Source organism: Orbicella faveolata, unplaced genomic scaffold (genome assembly GCF_042242905.1).
Source record: "Orbicella faveolata isolate gen_17 unplaced genomic scaffold, um_ofav_v1 contig_36, whole genome shotgun sequence".
Taxonomy (NCBI): domain Eukaryota; kingdom Metazoa; phylum Cnidaria; class Anthozoa; order Scleractinia; family Merulinidae; genus Orbicella; species Orbicella faveolata.
Genome location: NW_028301565.1, coordinates 7828513 through 7845203, shown reverse-complemented (window position 1 = coordinate 7845203; position 16691 = coordinate 7828513). Strand labels below are relative to the sequence as shown.

General features: G+C 41.4%; 1 pseudogene across 1 annotated transcript; it reads left to right on the top strand.

The window, feature by feature from the left end:
- The first annotated feature begins 18 nt into the window (after window positions 1–18).
- LOC110049003 (uncharacterized) lies at window positions 19–16629 on the top strand (annotated as a pseudogene). The gene is made up of 13 exons (XR_016202384.1): window positions 19–273; window positions 1594–2377; window positions 2853–3058; window positions 4343–4824; window positions 6014–6525; window positions 6937–7828; window positions 8554–8811; window positions 8904–9855; window positions 10794–11445; window positions 12333–12490; window positions 13155–13406; window positions 13877–14023; window positions 14682–16629. The product of XR_016202384.1 is annotated as an uncharacterized LOC110049003 (transcript).
- Window positions 16630–16691: the final 62 nt, after the last annotated feature.

The following is a 16691-nucleotide window of genomic DNA, read 5'->3' as shown; positions in this document are numbered from 1 at the left end:
GCTTCATGTACGACTACACGAATCATCTGCTGCACTGAAACCTTACACAACTCGGCCATCAGGCTGTCCGGGTATTACCCCCTGATGGGTGTACGTGACTTTTGTCTTCACAAGGCCTGCAGAATGTAGTGGAGAAGTTAATTCTATTTGTCCACACAAAAGCACTGGTGATCACACTTCCTTGGTTGCATCAATTGTTTTGAAATCAGTGTTTCGAGCCTTCCATGTCTGGGATGTCTGTCCAGTCTGCAGCAGCTGTAGGGAGTTGTACGGGTAAGACCAGTGTCTGATGTGGCGCCAACTTACATTGAAAAGTATCTGATTCACTTTCTTTTATCTCCATAAAATTTTAGGTTAATATGTGACAGCTGAAAATAACGATAATCGGCGAGAAATTAAATATACTCCAAGGTTATAGCTTCCGCTCCCGAGATTCAATCACACGCGTGTTCAGGTGACGTCAAGAAATTCTCAAATCCAAAACTAAAGTGCCCCTAAAGGTTTGCTCCTCATCAGGCATAAGAGGTACTAAATTCATATCTGCGTACAACTTTCCAGCTCAATAGCGTCGTTCGTTTGGAAATCAGCACAAATTCCGCAGCGGTGCGGAAGCTAAGATCGCGTTTGTCGAAAAATATACACTTATCTCGTGATTTTTAGCCATTGTAGGAGTTAAAGTGCATGTATTAGGAAAAGTGCTTGTGTAAATATTTTTTTTGGTTCGGTTCAGATAATCAGTTGTCCCAAAGTAAGCTCCAGATGTTTACACTATTTTCCGGCCGCCATATTAGAGGACTAAGGAGGTCCTCCAACATGGCGGCTCCATACTAGGCTCTATAATTTTGCGCGGAACATTTCGACAAATATCTCAACTTTTGGACAACGCACACACTTTAAACTTGGAGAACTATCTTCTTTATTTATTGTCTAGAATTTCTTGACTTTATCCAGTGAATGGTTTTTTATTTTATTTTTTATTGCGTGACAATGCACACACCCTATAGTGTATTTCCAAAGTGCAACGATATTGCACTATTATCGTTTTTAGATAATAAACAAATAAAATAGCTTATCAGAAACTTATCAGAAACTTAGTGCAAGTATCAGAAACTTAGGGTAATTCACATTTCACAGATATTCAATCTATTAAAAGGCTTGATAAATTTACCATTCCTTTTAGGGGATGGGTGACTTCCCATGACTTTTGACTTTCAGGGGGCAGGGAGCTTGCTGCTTAAGCAGTTTCCAACAGTCTTTCCCAATTTCAGACCACAAATGTCATTAAAAATTGTACCTTATGAAATGATTGAGAAAATTACTCCATTGTGATTGGCTGAGAGCAGGCCAATTTATCATTAATTTTTAATTTGCACTGCAGTGCAAATTAGATCTTGAGCATTTGTTATTTTCTCAGTCATATAATAAATGAGTAATCATATGGGATGGAGGCTTCAGCTATTATTAAAGGACTTTAACACTACTCATGATATTTCCTTAATGATATTTTTCAAATATTGCTTGGTGTATAAATCCTATATTTCACTCACATTGATACAATTACCTGTACTTATTTTTGTAAATGCCTTCTCACAGGCGACAGCCCACATTGCACCTTAGCTCAATGGTTTAAAGTGGTTCTTCTTGGGGATGCAAGAGTTGGTAAGACTTCACTGATAAGATCCCTTAAAAATGGCCAAGAATCATGGGAACTTCCAAAAGAGTATGAACCAACTGCAGGGGCCTGGGTAACAAACTTTGATTTGACAGACAGATGTAGGCTCCTTATTACTGACACATCTGGAAGGCCAGAACATACCTCTCTTGTCAATCTCTACTTGAGGCAACTTCATTGTGTTGTCTTTGTCTTTGCTCTTGACGAACTTTCAAGCTTCAAAAGTCTTAGTCACTGGTATCATGCTTTCATCCATGAGTTTACAGGTGATGTATCTAAGGTTGCAAAGTTTGTTGTTGGCACAAAGACAGATGCACAGCACAATACCACATTGCAAATGGAGGCAACATCTTTTGCAGAAGAAATTGGAGCAGAGGTGTGGATCACTTCAACAGCCAAATCATTTAACACTCATGAGTTGTTAACCAGAATTGCTAGAATGGCCAATACTGATTTTCCTAGCTCATTGCTTGATGCAGAGGTTGCACCAAAAAGTGGCGATTCTCTAGATGGTCCTATCACAAGTCTCGATACATACCTGTTGGATGATATGTTCTTTGGAAAGGGAGCTTTTCTGAGGTACCCTGATCCAGTCCTACTGAACACTGAAGAAGAAGAGATTTCACACCTTGTGTTGTCCCATCAGTGTGTCACTATGACAGGAGAGAATAAAGTCTTCAAATGGGGCACCTGGTCCACAGGACGGTAAAAACACCACCTTAATGGCCGAATTTACATTAGAGATGAATTATCTTACACCAAATTTATATTAGAGGACTCTAGGTCTAGGTATGAATCTGGTGTTTAGACGAATTATGTGTCCAAATTCGTTTTCGGCTTTTCATCTTCAAGACGTGTTGACGGATGAATTAGACGCAGGTGAATTTCGTCTTAGCACCGCATTTATACCGAGACAATTTATCCGTCCAGGCAAATGAATTACCCTTCTTAGGCAGCTAATTCGTCTGAGACTGATAATTCGTCCCTAGTAAAATTTGGCCAATTTTTTTTTTTTAAAAAAAGGTAAATGATCGGCTGCAGAGTGTTTAGCACCTTATGGGTCCTTCCAAATCTCAGTTGCCTTTATTAAAAAATTTCGTCTTTTAATGGTAACAGAACGGTATAACAACGTTTTTTGCAACGGTTCCTTTCCCTTTTGTTTCATTTTCTTATGTTTTAGATCAAAAGAGGCAGTGCTGAAGTTAGAAGGCACAATGACATCTGTAAACACGTCAAGCAAACTCTGGTCCTGCGTGATGGCAAATTCAAAGCCTAGCACATGGCAGCATGAAAACTTAGAGGGTGTTATTAAGTATGGTACCACAATTAGAAGACAACCCACAAAGACCGAATTCAGACGTGTCAAAAAGCTACTCTTCACTTCGCGTAAGTTAATAAGTTTTTTGTGCACGAATGCATGATCGATACAGAGACTGGGACAATTTCATGTAGGAGCCATGGAACCTACGTGCATTAGGCATAGATTGACTTGAGGGAAGGCCACCGTTCTACTTTACACTGAGCAAGTGTAACTCATAGAAGAGTCCAATCCTCTCAGAGAATTAACGCTTTATTATCAAACGAAACGCATGTGGTTTTTCGCTTGATACACACCCAGTTCATTAGCAGTTTTATTAACAATTAAACTCATCAACAATAGATGAGGTTGGGGATTGGTGCCTGGAAGGGTGGTGGGACTGAGAGCAGAGGAGTCGAGCGCCAGGGTATCCCTGGCAACCCTGTGAGCGGTAACCACCATCTGGCACCGTCACACTGCATGAAAATACAGTGGAAATGAATTGATGCTTACCATGAGGGGAGGGGAAGGGAGTGGCAGAACAACAAGAAAGCTAGCAAAGGCGAGAACACAACTGATTGCAGAATGTGTCACGGAAACGAGAACTGTACAAAGGTCAAGCCCTATCACTCACTGGGCGCCCCGCAGCGGAGGTGAGCCGCCATGGTGAAGACCGCTGCCTGCATTGTCTTCATTTTAAGTACGTCCAGGAGCCATAATCGGGGACGGAGTCCCCGATTATGGCTCCTGTCAAGACTTATTGTCGTAGAAGTGTTGTTTTTATGAGCAAGAGCAAGTTATTTGCTCATCAAGCCATGCATTATATCTGGAATTTCTGGTACGTCTAAATTACATTTGGCCACATAAATCGGCTTTTCATGCAAGAAAATGCTAGGTAAAGTAAGTAATCGGTTAACAACGTACCTCCCGTCAGTAGCCTTTCAGGTAAATTCATTTAGTGTACCTCTCCTTGTTTCGACTTGTTCCTCAGTTCCAAATTGTCACTTACCAAAAACGAAACAGTGTCTCATCGCATTCAAACTACTGAAAAGAGATTTAAAAATGCGACACGCAGTGGACTCATTGTATTTTGTACGAAATTCGAGGTGCTCGGAAATGTGATGAAACACAGTGGCTTTTTAAAATATATCACCACGATCGAAACTAAAACCATATGGAGAGAACTTGAAAATAAATAATCAAATGCTATGCTAGTTGTATCGTATTACCAAACCACGGTCACTGTTTTGACTGTTATGATTTCCATATGATTAAACTTCATGAATTTTCAACGAGGTTAAGAAGGACATATAATACGCTACATACTTCTTCTAATCTAGATATGTTATATCTACCTTCTCTTTCTATTTTAGGAGACAAGTTGGGCCAAGAAAGGGAACATGGCATTTTCTACATGCTGCTTCAATCAGAAGACGATACCCCGTCAGAAGTTGGCTTGAACTCGGTTTTTTGCAAAATGAGTAAGACAAATTTCTCGGAGAAAAGAGTTATTGAGAATAATTTTCGTTTCAAACCCGTACCAATTTCTGGAAGTGTGACATGTATGAGTATGTCTTCTGGTCATGCAGCTGTTGTTAACGACGACAACAAAGGCGTTTCAACTTGGGGCCGTGGAGAAGATGGTGTACTTGGCCTTGAGGAGCACTTGATTTCAAATTTTGATCCCCCTTCTCCAACACCTGTAACATCCATAAATTGTCAAGTGAAAGAGGTATGCTGTGGCGCAGAGTTCACGTTGATATTGACAAATGAAGGGCAGGTCTATTCTTGCGGATCAGGCGCTTTGGGAAAGTTGGGTCATGGAGACGAAACAGACAGACCTTTGCCATCGTTGGTAGGTTACTTTGGAATTAAAAATGCAAGCTTTTCCGCGGAAGGCTAGTCTCCTTCGCAGCCATTATTAGGGAGCTTAAGAAACCACGACGGCGATGCCGAGGACAACGTCGATTAAAAAATGATTTTATATTTTACCTACAAATCTCGCGGTACTCTCAAGTCATTTACTATGTTTATCACTGTCAAAGCTATCACGAAACTGAATCTAGGACACATCGATAAATTGGAAATACAAATATAAAAATTAGTCGTTGTGGTTCAGGTTCTCCAGACAACGCAGAATTTGATCATTTCACGTTGTTGTTTTGCAGAGGATTGCAAAGAAATGTACCAAGAATTATAACGCACATGCACTCCCATCGTTCTCCTCATTAAACCTTCTGTTTAGCGGCGTTGCCGTTGCCGTTGCCGTCGTGGTTTTCTTAAGCTCCCTATTAGCGTCGTCACGCAACGCTTCTCCCGCGCTGGGGAAGAAACGTTGCGTGGCGACCCAAATAACGGTTGCGAAGGAGACTACAGGAAGGCTCATTAATGAAAAAAGATCATATTTTTTCGTCTTTCTCTTCGTTCTACCGTGTCATTTCAATTTTTTTATATCTATTTGATGCCTTTACCGAACTCAGCAAACACTAGAATTGCCTGTTCCGTGCAAAAACGTCAGTTTTATTTTCATGGCTGCTCAAGTTGAGTGCATAACTGCGATGATCATTCATGTCTTTACATCTTTCTCCGTATTTCAAATATTTGATTTTTCATAAATCCATTAGCAAGAACGTCAGTTGCTCACAGATCTTACTTCTACATCCACCATGAGAAAACCATACAAATGTCCAATAACGTTGCTCGATAAAGAGCATTTCACTCCGACATAACTCATGTCGGTATGTTTTTGTAGCAAACGAGGGTAGGCATTAACTATATTGGTAGCCCAAAAGCTTACATAATGGCCCCCTTGAGTTACTGGCAAAAAGCTAATTAAGAGGAACAATGTAAACCTGAGTTACCACTTAAAAATGAAACTATCACTTTGTTCATCAGAAGCAATGCCAGCTGGCATCTCCTGTACACTTAAAAAATAATCTATGTGAAAAAGTGTTTCTAAGGGACAGTTCAGTTTTGTTCGCCAGGGGATACCACTAGAATGGAACGTTTTGTAGTTACTAGTTACCTTTATCACAAATTTTCAGATTGAATCACTTTGGAACATCCAATCAATTGCTGCAGGAGGTTACCATGCGGTGGCACTAACGAACAGCGGTGTGCTGTACCAGTGGGGACAGGAGTGTGCAAACGAAGCTCTAACAAAGTTCACAGTTCCCACAAAAGTGAGTCAAATCGACAATGTGCGCGTGACATCGGTGGCTTGTGGCACACATCACTCTGTGTGCATGGCTAATTGGTTGGGGTGGTACACGGGAATCCCGTATGCGTGGGGACGGGGTACGCATGGTCGACTGGGGCTGGGTCATCGCCAAAATTTGTATGTCCCACGCTGTATCAACGCATTATATTCCACTAGTACGTTTGTGAAGCAAGTGTCAGCTGGCGGGAAACACAGCGGTTTTCTGACTGTGCAAGGGGAAGTGTACACGTGTGGTAACAATGCTTTTGGACAGCTCGGTTACTTTACTCCGTCTGGAGACAGTGATGTGCCGCGTAAGGTCTGTCTCGGAAAGAACTCAACAGGAAATGAAATCAGGTCCGTAGGACTTTGTCTAATGTTTCATTGTTGCTTTAAATTAAGGAAAACCGAATATTGAGGATTAAAGACCTTTAAGAAAACATTCGAAGCCGCCACTGTTTAGGCTGTTCATGAAGTTCCCATCCCGTTACTAAACACAAAAGACATTGACGCTATAATGACAACATAATTACACTGCTTTGGTTCCCACACCCTCCCGTCCACAAGTCGGCGTCAATTTTGTTTTTCGTGTTAATAGCTGATTGTTTCTTTATGATTTACTATAACCGCACCTTAGAACATTGTGTGACTTAGAGGAAACTGGATTTAACCTGCCACTTGGTCAGAGTTAATTGGCTAAAAATCTTTTTAGAATCAAATTGTGACTGATAAATGCTTCTTTTATGTTGTGACAACTTTTATGCTTAGAGCCGAAGAACTGGTCTGCAAGGAAGACTACACGATGATTTTAACTACTGATGGGGATGTAATGCTGTGGGGAAAGTGCTACTATGGATCAAAGTTGGAAGATCCGATACCCCTTGACGTAAAAAGCAGTGCCATCACAGATGCCACTGATCAAGATTTGAGCATCAAGGATGTCACCACGTGTTATGTGCCATCGGGAGATTCATATATCGAGCTCGTTGTGGCTCTGACCAACGCCAGCAATCTGTTATTTTGCGCTGGAATCACACCTGAGTCTGATTGCCAGACTATGGAGGATCGCACACTGCAGATTCGCTGTAACAAGTCAAACTTGACTACTCTTTGTTCTGTGGGATCCGTTTTGGTCAGCATGGATCAACAAGGCAAAGCCTATTATGTGAACATCTGGCGGTGGTTGTTGAAACTTTTGTCACTAAACCCGCAGGGAAAGAAGACGCCTACAGACCTCACACATGCTTTGTTCTCCAAGCTGAATGAATCAGACATAGGACACTTACCCACTGTAGAGTTCGCTGCGGTAAACGTTTGTGCAAGTGTAACGGCAATCGAGGCTAGTCTCAGTACGTTTGTCTTTTGCTCTAACATTGGCGATTTGTACAGTTGGTCCCCCATGAAAGGCGGAGATGTCGTTCATCACAAAGAATTGGACAATGAAATCATCGTGCAAATTGCTTGTGGGGCGAGCCACCTGGCTGCTTTATCAGACAACGGAATACTTTACACATGTGGAGATGGACGATCAGGCCAGTTGGGACTTGGCACTTTTCAAACTACCCAGACGTTCAAGATAGTGCCGTTAACAGATTTCCACAGGGCACAAGCTGTATGTTGTGGCTGGGCAAGCACTGCCGTTCTCACAGAAAATGGAAAGGTGAGTGTGTATTTTTCCTAGTCTTAGTTTTTTTTCTGTTTGACGGCACTGGACGAACACTTGTGTCAAACTCTCTGATTAAACATGCGTCGTGTTATTTCCGTACAAGACAAGCTGAAACAAAGAGAAAAGAGGCGAATTTTCTATAAAATTAGAAAAACAAAGAGGGTATTTTATGCGAATGAATGTGTTAGAATGTGTTCTAGCTTGATTGATTAAAGTTGCCGTCCTAGCGAGTTTCTTAATGGACTTGTTCCGTATTCTTACACTGTATTTTAGGTGTAATGCAACTCTGAAGACCAAAAAGGCGTTTCTCTGAAATCCAAGTGGATCGTGGATTACTCATTGCTGCGTGCCATTGTTATGTATGTCGTAATCAAATTTATGATATGGCTAGCTCCGTGAGCGGGAAAGATGAATCAAATCCTTTGCTGTGATTGGCTACCCGAGCGGGCAAGATGGAGCTATCTTGCCCGCTAGGGACTACCCACCGCGTCCCGCAAGAAAAATTTCCCCGAAAGCCATATAATAAATCCTTTATTGACCAAGCTTGTTCGGTCAAGATGGCTGGATATTGGCCTTGTTCTTTTTTTGCGAGTTTATGGACCTCGACTCCATCTCGGTCCATAAACACGCAAAAAAAAGAACTTGGCCAATATCCAGCCATCTTGATCTCACACTTGGTCAATAACACATATATAATGTGCCCTATACCTATCTTCCAGGTGTTCTTTTGGGGTCAGCTAGATTTGCCAAAGGGAGAGAAGGCCAGAAGAAAACAATCGAGCATCACTACTTCAACAGAACCCTTTGATACTGTAACTCTTCAGCGAAAGGAAGACCGTGGCCCTTCTCCAGCAGAGTACAAAGTAGAATTTACGGGCGATACTGGAATCGTACAGCATCACCTTGCCGTAGTCGGTAGGCCATTCGAGGTCAAAATTCTGCAGAGAGATGGAAACACTGGCAGTAGTTCTTGTACGGTAAGAGCTATGAACCGCTATGAACCCAAAGCACTGCAAACAGTTTTGTGTCTACAACTCATACCAGTATTTTCTTTTTTTGTGTACAAGAGTTTCGAGCTGAAGCAGTTGACTTCCAGGACTCGAAAGAAGTCCACTCTAAAGGTAATATCAAACAGTCACAGAAAGGCGATGGGACGTACGTTGCATCCCTGGTTTTCTGTTCCGAAGGTTCCTTCAGAGTTTCCATAACTCGAAATGGAAAGAACGTGCTTGGAAGCCCATTCAAAGTGAATGCAGAGAAAGGTGTTTTTACCAAAAGGAGTAAGTTATCTCTGATTGGCTCCGACATTGAGTGCATGAAAGCAGTGGGTGGTGTTCTGCAGAAGGCCATCGATGCTGCAGACTCGAGAGTTGAGTTATGGGGAGTACCCAGCCTTACCGCCGACCTTGTTACTCAGGAAGCCCTGATGTTATCCTCGATCACCGACGGAGGAATCTATATCTACGTATGGGATGTCTTTTGTGGAAATCTTTCCGAGGAAAACCTCAACTTCTGGCTGTACCTGCTGTCACTGCAAGCTCCTTCTGCCAATGTAATTCTCTTAGGTGTAAATATAAGTAAAACACACGCCAATGAAATTGATCTGAAACCATTCCAAAACGTAAATCCAATGATGCAGCGATCCATCTTTGTTGGGACCACTTTTGCTTCAGAACCTGGCAAACTATTGGACGAAGTACTGTTGGTGGTAAGCGAAACAAACTACTACCAAAGTCTTGTGTGGTATCGACTAGAAAGTCTGGCTTCAAAGGTTCTTGAAATGAAGAGGAGCGGCATTGAGGTTCTTGATCATTCCACCTTCAAGTGCATCGCCAGTGAGTGCGGAATCCAGAGGGACTTTCTCAGCAAGAAAGCTGCCGAATACCTTGAGTTGACCGGAATGGGTCTGAGATTAGGAGGAGACTCTTTCTTCTTCGTTCTTCAACCACTCTGGTTGGCAAGGCACCTAACTGAAGTAGCCAGATTCAGTCACTTTGGAGCACTAGACAGGAACACGTTAGGTAGGATTGAAAGTTGCGATCCTTTGTGGATCTGGTATGCCACGTTTATGTTTCTTAAATTATGTTTTAGTTTGAACTTAACATATGCATGGAGGAAGTAAAGAAGTTTTAGTGACACCTAGATGTGTTTATATGTTAAGTTAGAATATTTCTCGCTATAAGTGAAGTCTTTACAGTGCGGTTTTAGATCCTCTAAAAAAAATAACCAATGGAATGACGAGTTTTTAAGGACGTTCGCGCTAATTGTTTCTGCGCATCCTTACTGCGCACGCAAATTCACACGCCACGTCATGCATGAGCGCGCGCGCTAAGTAATAAAATGAACAATGATAGAGCAGAAGGCCATTGCTGTAGCTTTTCCTGGATTTGACTATCTTGGAAGGTCGGTGAACCCTATTTTTCTTTTGATGAATCATTTTCTCTACCGATTTTCTACGTTTAGCGAAAAAATGAAGAAAATCTATCGACTAAAAGTTTGAATTTTTGCAAAATGCACCATCGAATTCCGTTCTTTTTAGCTCTTCGTTTATCTGTGCGACAGTTTTAAATGCCTCTTGAAGGGTTAAGTTTTGTGAAAACATTGGTAACATTTGGAATTATTTACGCAACAGACCCACTTCTACAAAACATCACCAAGATCGTTTGCCTCCGTTGACTCACCTCCGATATTTTTAACTGTAAACCCCTGTACACCATGCTGAACTACGTGCGCCAAATTTCAAAATTAGAGTAGTTTTCCACACGTGTTATCTCTGAAACGAAGTCGGTGACCCCCCAATTTTTTTGCATTTCTGACAACAGTAACTCATTTTCTGACCGCAGTAAAAATTTAAAAAAAATCTATCGACTGGAAAATTTTCGCGCGAGCGTCCTTAATAAAATATTGCTATTACACTTATTTTTAAAACACTATCGTACTATGCTTTCCACGGTCACAGATTCCACAAAGCAGCACATTGTCAACTTGTTGATTGAAAAGCGTGTGGCCGTCGAGAGGATGGACAAGCGTACAATCGACATCATTCCTTATCTCCCTCTGATAGCAAAGGAGAATTGGCCCTTGGTTGACGAGTCAAATCATACAATCTACAGGCATTTGGTGCTCACAGCGCCGCCCTATCACATCCATTCCATCTTCCAAAGTCTCGTTGCGAACGTTGTGCAGGAATACAGACGTGTAACCCTTGGAAAATACTTTTTGGTCATCTACAGCGATCATTGACTGCCGTGTTGACTGTGGACCTTACATGATCAACAAAACTATGACACAGGTAAGGGTCATTGTGCGGGCAGGAAGCCAAGATATATGCAGAACAGGTGCAGAAACAGCAGTGGGTTTCCTCCAAAGATGCTTTGCCAAATTTGGAAGCTCGTACGAGATCAGTGTAAAGGTATCTTGCAGCTCGTGTAGGCAGGACTATGTTGATTTGTCCGTTGTACAAGAGGCAGCAGCACAAGGCAAGACCGAACGTGAGTGTGGAAGATGTCATAGAAAGAGGTTGTCAGTTGATGACTTGTTGAATGGTTTCAAAGATACTCGGCCGATCGAAGAGTTAGTCTGGCATCCTTACCACAGGTTACAACATCCAGGTTTGTACTGAAGAAAAGTCTACAGGTTTGTGTATGAGTTGTTTTTATATCTTCGTAAAAAAAAAACAATCATTGTCACTTACTGTTTCAAACGTATGGTCGAAGTGAAGAAATTGAAGGGCAGGCATTGACAGAGGATCATGAAGGAAGAGCCTTATATTTGTACTTATGTTGAAAACAAAGTCAAACTACGATGGTACAAAAAGAAAAAATAGTCCTGACTAAACATGTTGATATATCTTTACCATCAATTGAGCAATTCGACAACTTACAATTCTGGTCAGCTCTTCTCCTGTAATGTTTGTGTTCTTCGCAGACTTGTTAAGGTTAACTTGGAGTCGTGTACCCAATTTTTTCATCTTAAACACGCCAATCGGCGTATTGAAGGTCCCGTATCCTCTTGGGACTAGTCCCAGTCCTCGAGCAAAATGAATTATTTAATAGCGCAAATTTGTTCTGCTTGAATGGCAAGACATACTTTAAAAATTAACCTTTGGAAACATCTAGAAACTTATGAAACTTAACGCTTCACTGTGGCTGAGGAAGTATTACGAACGTCACTAAAGAAAACTCTTGACATTGGTGGCATGATTCACTATAGCCTGCCAGCAGGCTCACCTTTGAGTCACACGCGGGAGCGGCGAAGAGCAAAGCGATCCGGCGGGAAGGAGTCTGTTGAAGAGGCACTTTCTCGTCTCGCGGCTTCTCCGCTCGATTTCGCGCTCGCGGCTACGCTGCGCGCGCTTGTGCTCCAGCGTGAGCCTGCTCGCAGGCTAGATTCACTATGGATAGGCCTAGGACAAAGACAGGGCGATTTTAATTATTTACTCGGCTTTCAATCCCAGCTGTTTTGGCTCTTTCATTTGATTTTACGTTACATTTCCAAGCCCCAAGTGGCCCATACCCCAGAGCGGACATTTCCACCTCAACTGACATGCTGTTACGACCCCTGGTGCGATACTTTGGTGATGGGGACGAGACGCTGCTAAAGGGAATCAAAGCAATGTTTGAAGATATGACCAAGGTTTTCATGGACTTAAAAAATGTAAGTTAAAAGTTTTCAATATCACTGTTAGTTTTTCGATCAAGGCAGCATCCTAAATTTGAATATGATTTGCTTTATTCTTCTGACATTTTGAGAAGAATATCGTAAAAATAAACTCATGAGGGACAAAGGCAAGTCGTCAGTCCTAGAAAAAATCATATAATACTGACCAACATGCCACTGAGTTTTACACCCTTCCAAGCAACATTTGATTGATGCATACTATTTATATTTGCCTGAAATGATGATAAAAACAGTCAAGAAATGTTACTGAACGACTTTCAAACATCAGAGAATTAAAGCTTGTGTAATATCAATCTCATTCCCAGAGCCCACGTGTCTTTTGGTCAGCGCCAACCAAAAGACACGTGGGCTCTGGGAACGAGATTGCCATGTTTTAAACCGTGGCACGCATGCGCCGTGAAACCGGAACTCCTAAAATCTTGGAGTCTGGAAATTGATTATTCCTGAGCTCCGTGTCTTGGCGCTGACCAAAAGACACGTGGGCTCTGGGAACGAAATTGGTGTAATATGAGACCTGAAAGACGAGTCGCAGGTGTTACTTCTCTAAAATGCGATTGTGTCAAAATGTTAAAATTATTTTTTAACGAAAAGATTGTTGTTCTTAACCATTTTTTCCGCACTTTTACATTGCCTCTCTTAGTGCGACGTTCCAAGGACCGTCTGTCTTTTACCAGAGTTGCAGAGATCTTCTGTTTTTAATACCAACGCTATCAAAATGCTTTTGACGTATGGTCAGCCAAAGTATAGGCTGTTTCTACTCTGTGAGGGAAATGGAGATGGGACTGGGGTACACTTTCTTGACCACAGCAAGCACAAAGGCTACATGCTGGAGACCAATGCAGCTGAAGGCCTAATCAAGGAAAGCGTTGAACTGTTGCGGTTTGCCTTGCAGGTAAAAACAATTAAACTATTAAAAAGAAAAAAGAAAAACAGAGTAAAGCATATCCATATATAGAAAGTAATTTGAGTTCGAGACAACGAGGTTCAACAAATATACTGCCTAAGGCCGACAAGATAGTTTGTTTATAATCAAATATTAATTTCGAGCGATAGCCCTAATTCACTAATATAATTAGTTCGAATAAACACAAAGACTGTGGATTGAGTCTTTTGTTGGAGGCCTAGGGACAAATAAGCAAATATCGATGCGCTCGACAGTTTACAAGAGGTTGTTTGGGGCAGGGAAGTAGTGGTAAGTTCTACGCAGTGATGTGGAATAAATCTCTGAATTACTGACGCTCACTGACCAGTTCGCAAATTTCAATGTGTTTAGCAGTTCAATCAATTCCTTTAGGGGTTATTTCTAAGTTTGCTGAACTTAAGACTAATGTTGATGCTAATTGGGATGATAACTTGTTTTAGTTTCTTATTTCATTTTCGACTGGGGCTAACTTCGCCAGAGGCTTAGGCCTTTTTGACGTTGAGGGAACTCTGAACAACATACTTGGTACGGTTGGCCTGAGTGGAACCATGCTTTGCACCGTTCCATGGAAGAATATCTTCAAAGAGGTTTGTAATGCCATCAGTTTACACCGAAGATAATATTGGTAACCCGTGAGATTGAATTTCTTCCGCCGCTCCCTCCATACGGCGGCCTCTGCGTGAAACGAGTCTTTAAAAAAATGAAAGGCAGAGGACATACACGGAATGGAGGTCGATACTTAGGTACCGTGGGTTGCAGTCAGTTAATACCAAAAAAGGAAAAGAAAGTGGGTTTTTCGTTTTTGTAACGGGAAGGAAAAGAGGTGCCTGACAATGGCTCTCATATTCACATTTTCCTAAACTAACTAAAATTCGCGACCTTTAAAGTAAGTGTATAATTTTAGCCTCACTATTTTCCTCTGCTCATCATGTCACAAACTATAGCTCTTACCAGATTAATTACTTACTATTAAACGTCTAACTCCTTGTTTTACGACATGTTTATGTCAGTAGCTGAGCCTGCGAACAGGCTCTGGCTGGAAGATTCTGACCACGGCTGGAAGAACTGGCTCTCCCCCCCCCCCCCCCCCCTCTCTCTCTCTCTCTTATGATCTCCTCTTTCTCCCCGCTTTCTCTTCGCCCTATCCTCGACTAGAGAGCCTGTTCACAGGCGTTTATATCAGTGGATTATCAAACAATGCTCCCATGACCCAACTGAACCCGATCTAAACTGTTGTATACACAGATGGATGGATTTCTCAAGAGCATGCAAGAAGTGTCAGACTCCATTCGACAACTTAAGGACCTCAGCACGTTATCTGGTCCGGATCGTGGGTATCGAGTGGGAGGTGAAAGCTACGAGTATTTACGTAAACTTCTATCCGAGTTTAAAACCATAGACGACTTTGGCGGGTTACGACAGGAACCTCGTGAAGGGATTGGAGCTATTTGGGTTTGCTCAGAGCACAGCAAATATAACAAAGACACTACGACTTTTACCATCATGCCATAGGACGACAAGGACTCAACAGATGATGAATAGAACAGGTGATAAATAGAACAAATGATACAGAGAACAGATGATACATCATGAACAGATGATACATAGAGCAAATGATAAATTGAACAAATGGTACGTAGATCAGATAATAAATAGCACAGATGATACATAGAACAGATGAGACATAGAACAAATGATAAAAAGAAAAAATGGTACATAGAACAGATGATAAATAGAACAAATGGTACGTAGAACATCCAGTTAGCGGAATCTGTAAAGCCACTTTCGAGTGGATAGTATAGTAGCATACACTGGAATCAATATATCTTGGGGATTGCATTATGTACCCTTTGAATCCTGAATTGCTTGTCAACAATTATATATTAGCTGGAGTTAATTAGCATAATTTTCACTGATTATGACTTTTATTTATGTGAAGATTGTTCCTTTTAATTGTACGTAGAAGAGTGAAATATTCTAAAATAGTTGCAGATAGCACACTTGCACGATGTCGTCATTTGACTTAGCCTGCGTCGCAGACAATCTATAGAGCGTATTCACTCACGTGTCCAGCAGCCATGCAAATTTTAGAACAAAAGAAAGTGTTAACATAAGAAAAGAGTTGAACTCCCACAGGATTGGTTTGGTACACAAACATGGCCGCCGTTTCATTGTTTCGGAACACCAATATGGCTGCCATGACGTCATGTGCATACGCTCCATACCGGGCATTTTGTGACAAGTTCGGCTGCAACGCAGGCTACATTTGGCTACAACTACCAGAATTCACTTCTTTTTTCCTCTACTATCCCTATTTTTGAACCACACTGGAGTTTAAATGACAATTGCGCCAATTGGCAGGAGAAAAAGAAATCGTAAAGGATTCTGATACTTTTAGTTAAACGACGCCATCATGCAAATCACCTGTTCCAATGATTTGTGAGAAAATTCCAGGATTCAACACAAAATTCTTAGTATTACAGAGCTGATCTTGTCGTAAATCTATGTAATTAATGATTGAACTTTCCGCTAGAAACGTAGTTGAATTATTTGAAAAGAAATGGTTCTTTAAAATCGCACAATTAGAGAGAGGCTAGCATTTTTCTACCCAGGAATGTTTTACAGTAGTCAAAATGAATTTTTAACTTTTCTAAACAATAAAAGTTAATTTTTAACTTTTTAAAGCATTGGTAATTAATTTCTTGGATTTCTTTCCACCGTAAGGAAAATAAATTAACCATTAGCCGTGAAAGCCACCACCCGATTGAGACCCTCTATACCGGGCTGAAGTGTCAGTTGTTTACTCGTGGCTAAGCTCAAACCAATCTTGGTACCAGGGCTTTTTCCTTAGAGACTGGGAGTGAAAAGTCCTGAGAACGAGGTTGATCTCAAACCTCCAAATCTACAGATTTGGACTGAGGGACTCCTAGGGGACAGTTTGCGAATGCATCACCAAAAAGGACGTGGACATCACAGCAGTTTTGTAATCGTAACTACATTTGCTTTTTTGGTAGAAATGTTACGTGAACCTGTCTTGTGTGACTTATGTGAACCAAGAGAGAATGATCTAGATCATGCTCTCTTGGTGAACCCAGTGAGGATGCCCTCTCTTGTGCGAACACAGATTTAGGTAATTTTTTTGTTTTGTTTGTTTGTTTGTTTTGTTTTTGCTATTAAATATCACCTAACCAGACGAGTCTGAAAGTGTTTTTCAGGTTATCCGTTCAGTTTGTGCGTAACGAGAAAACAAACGAA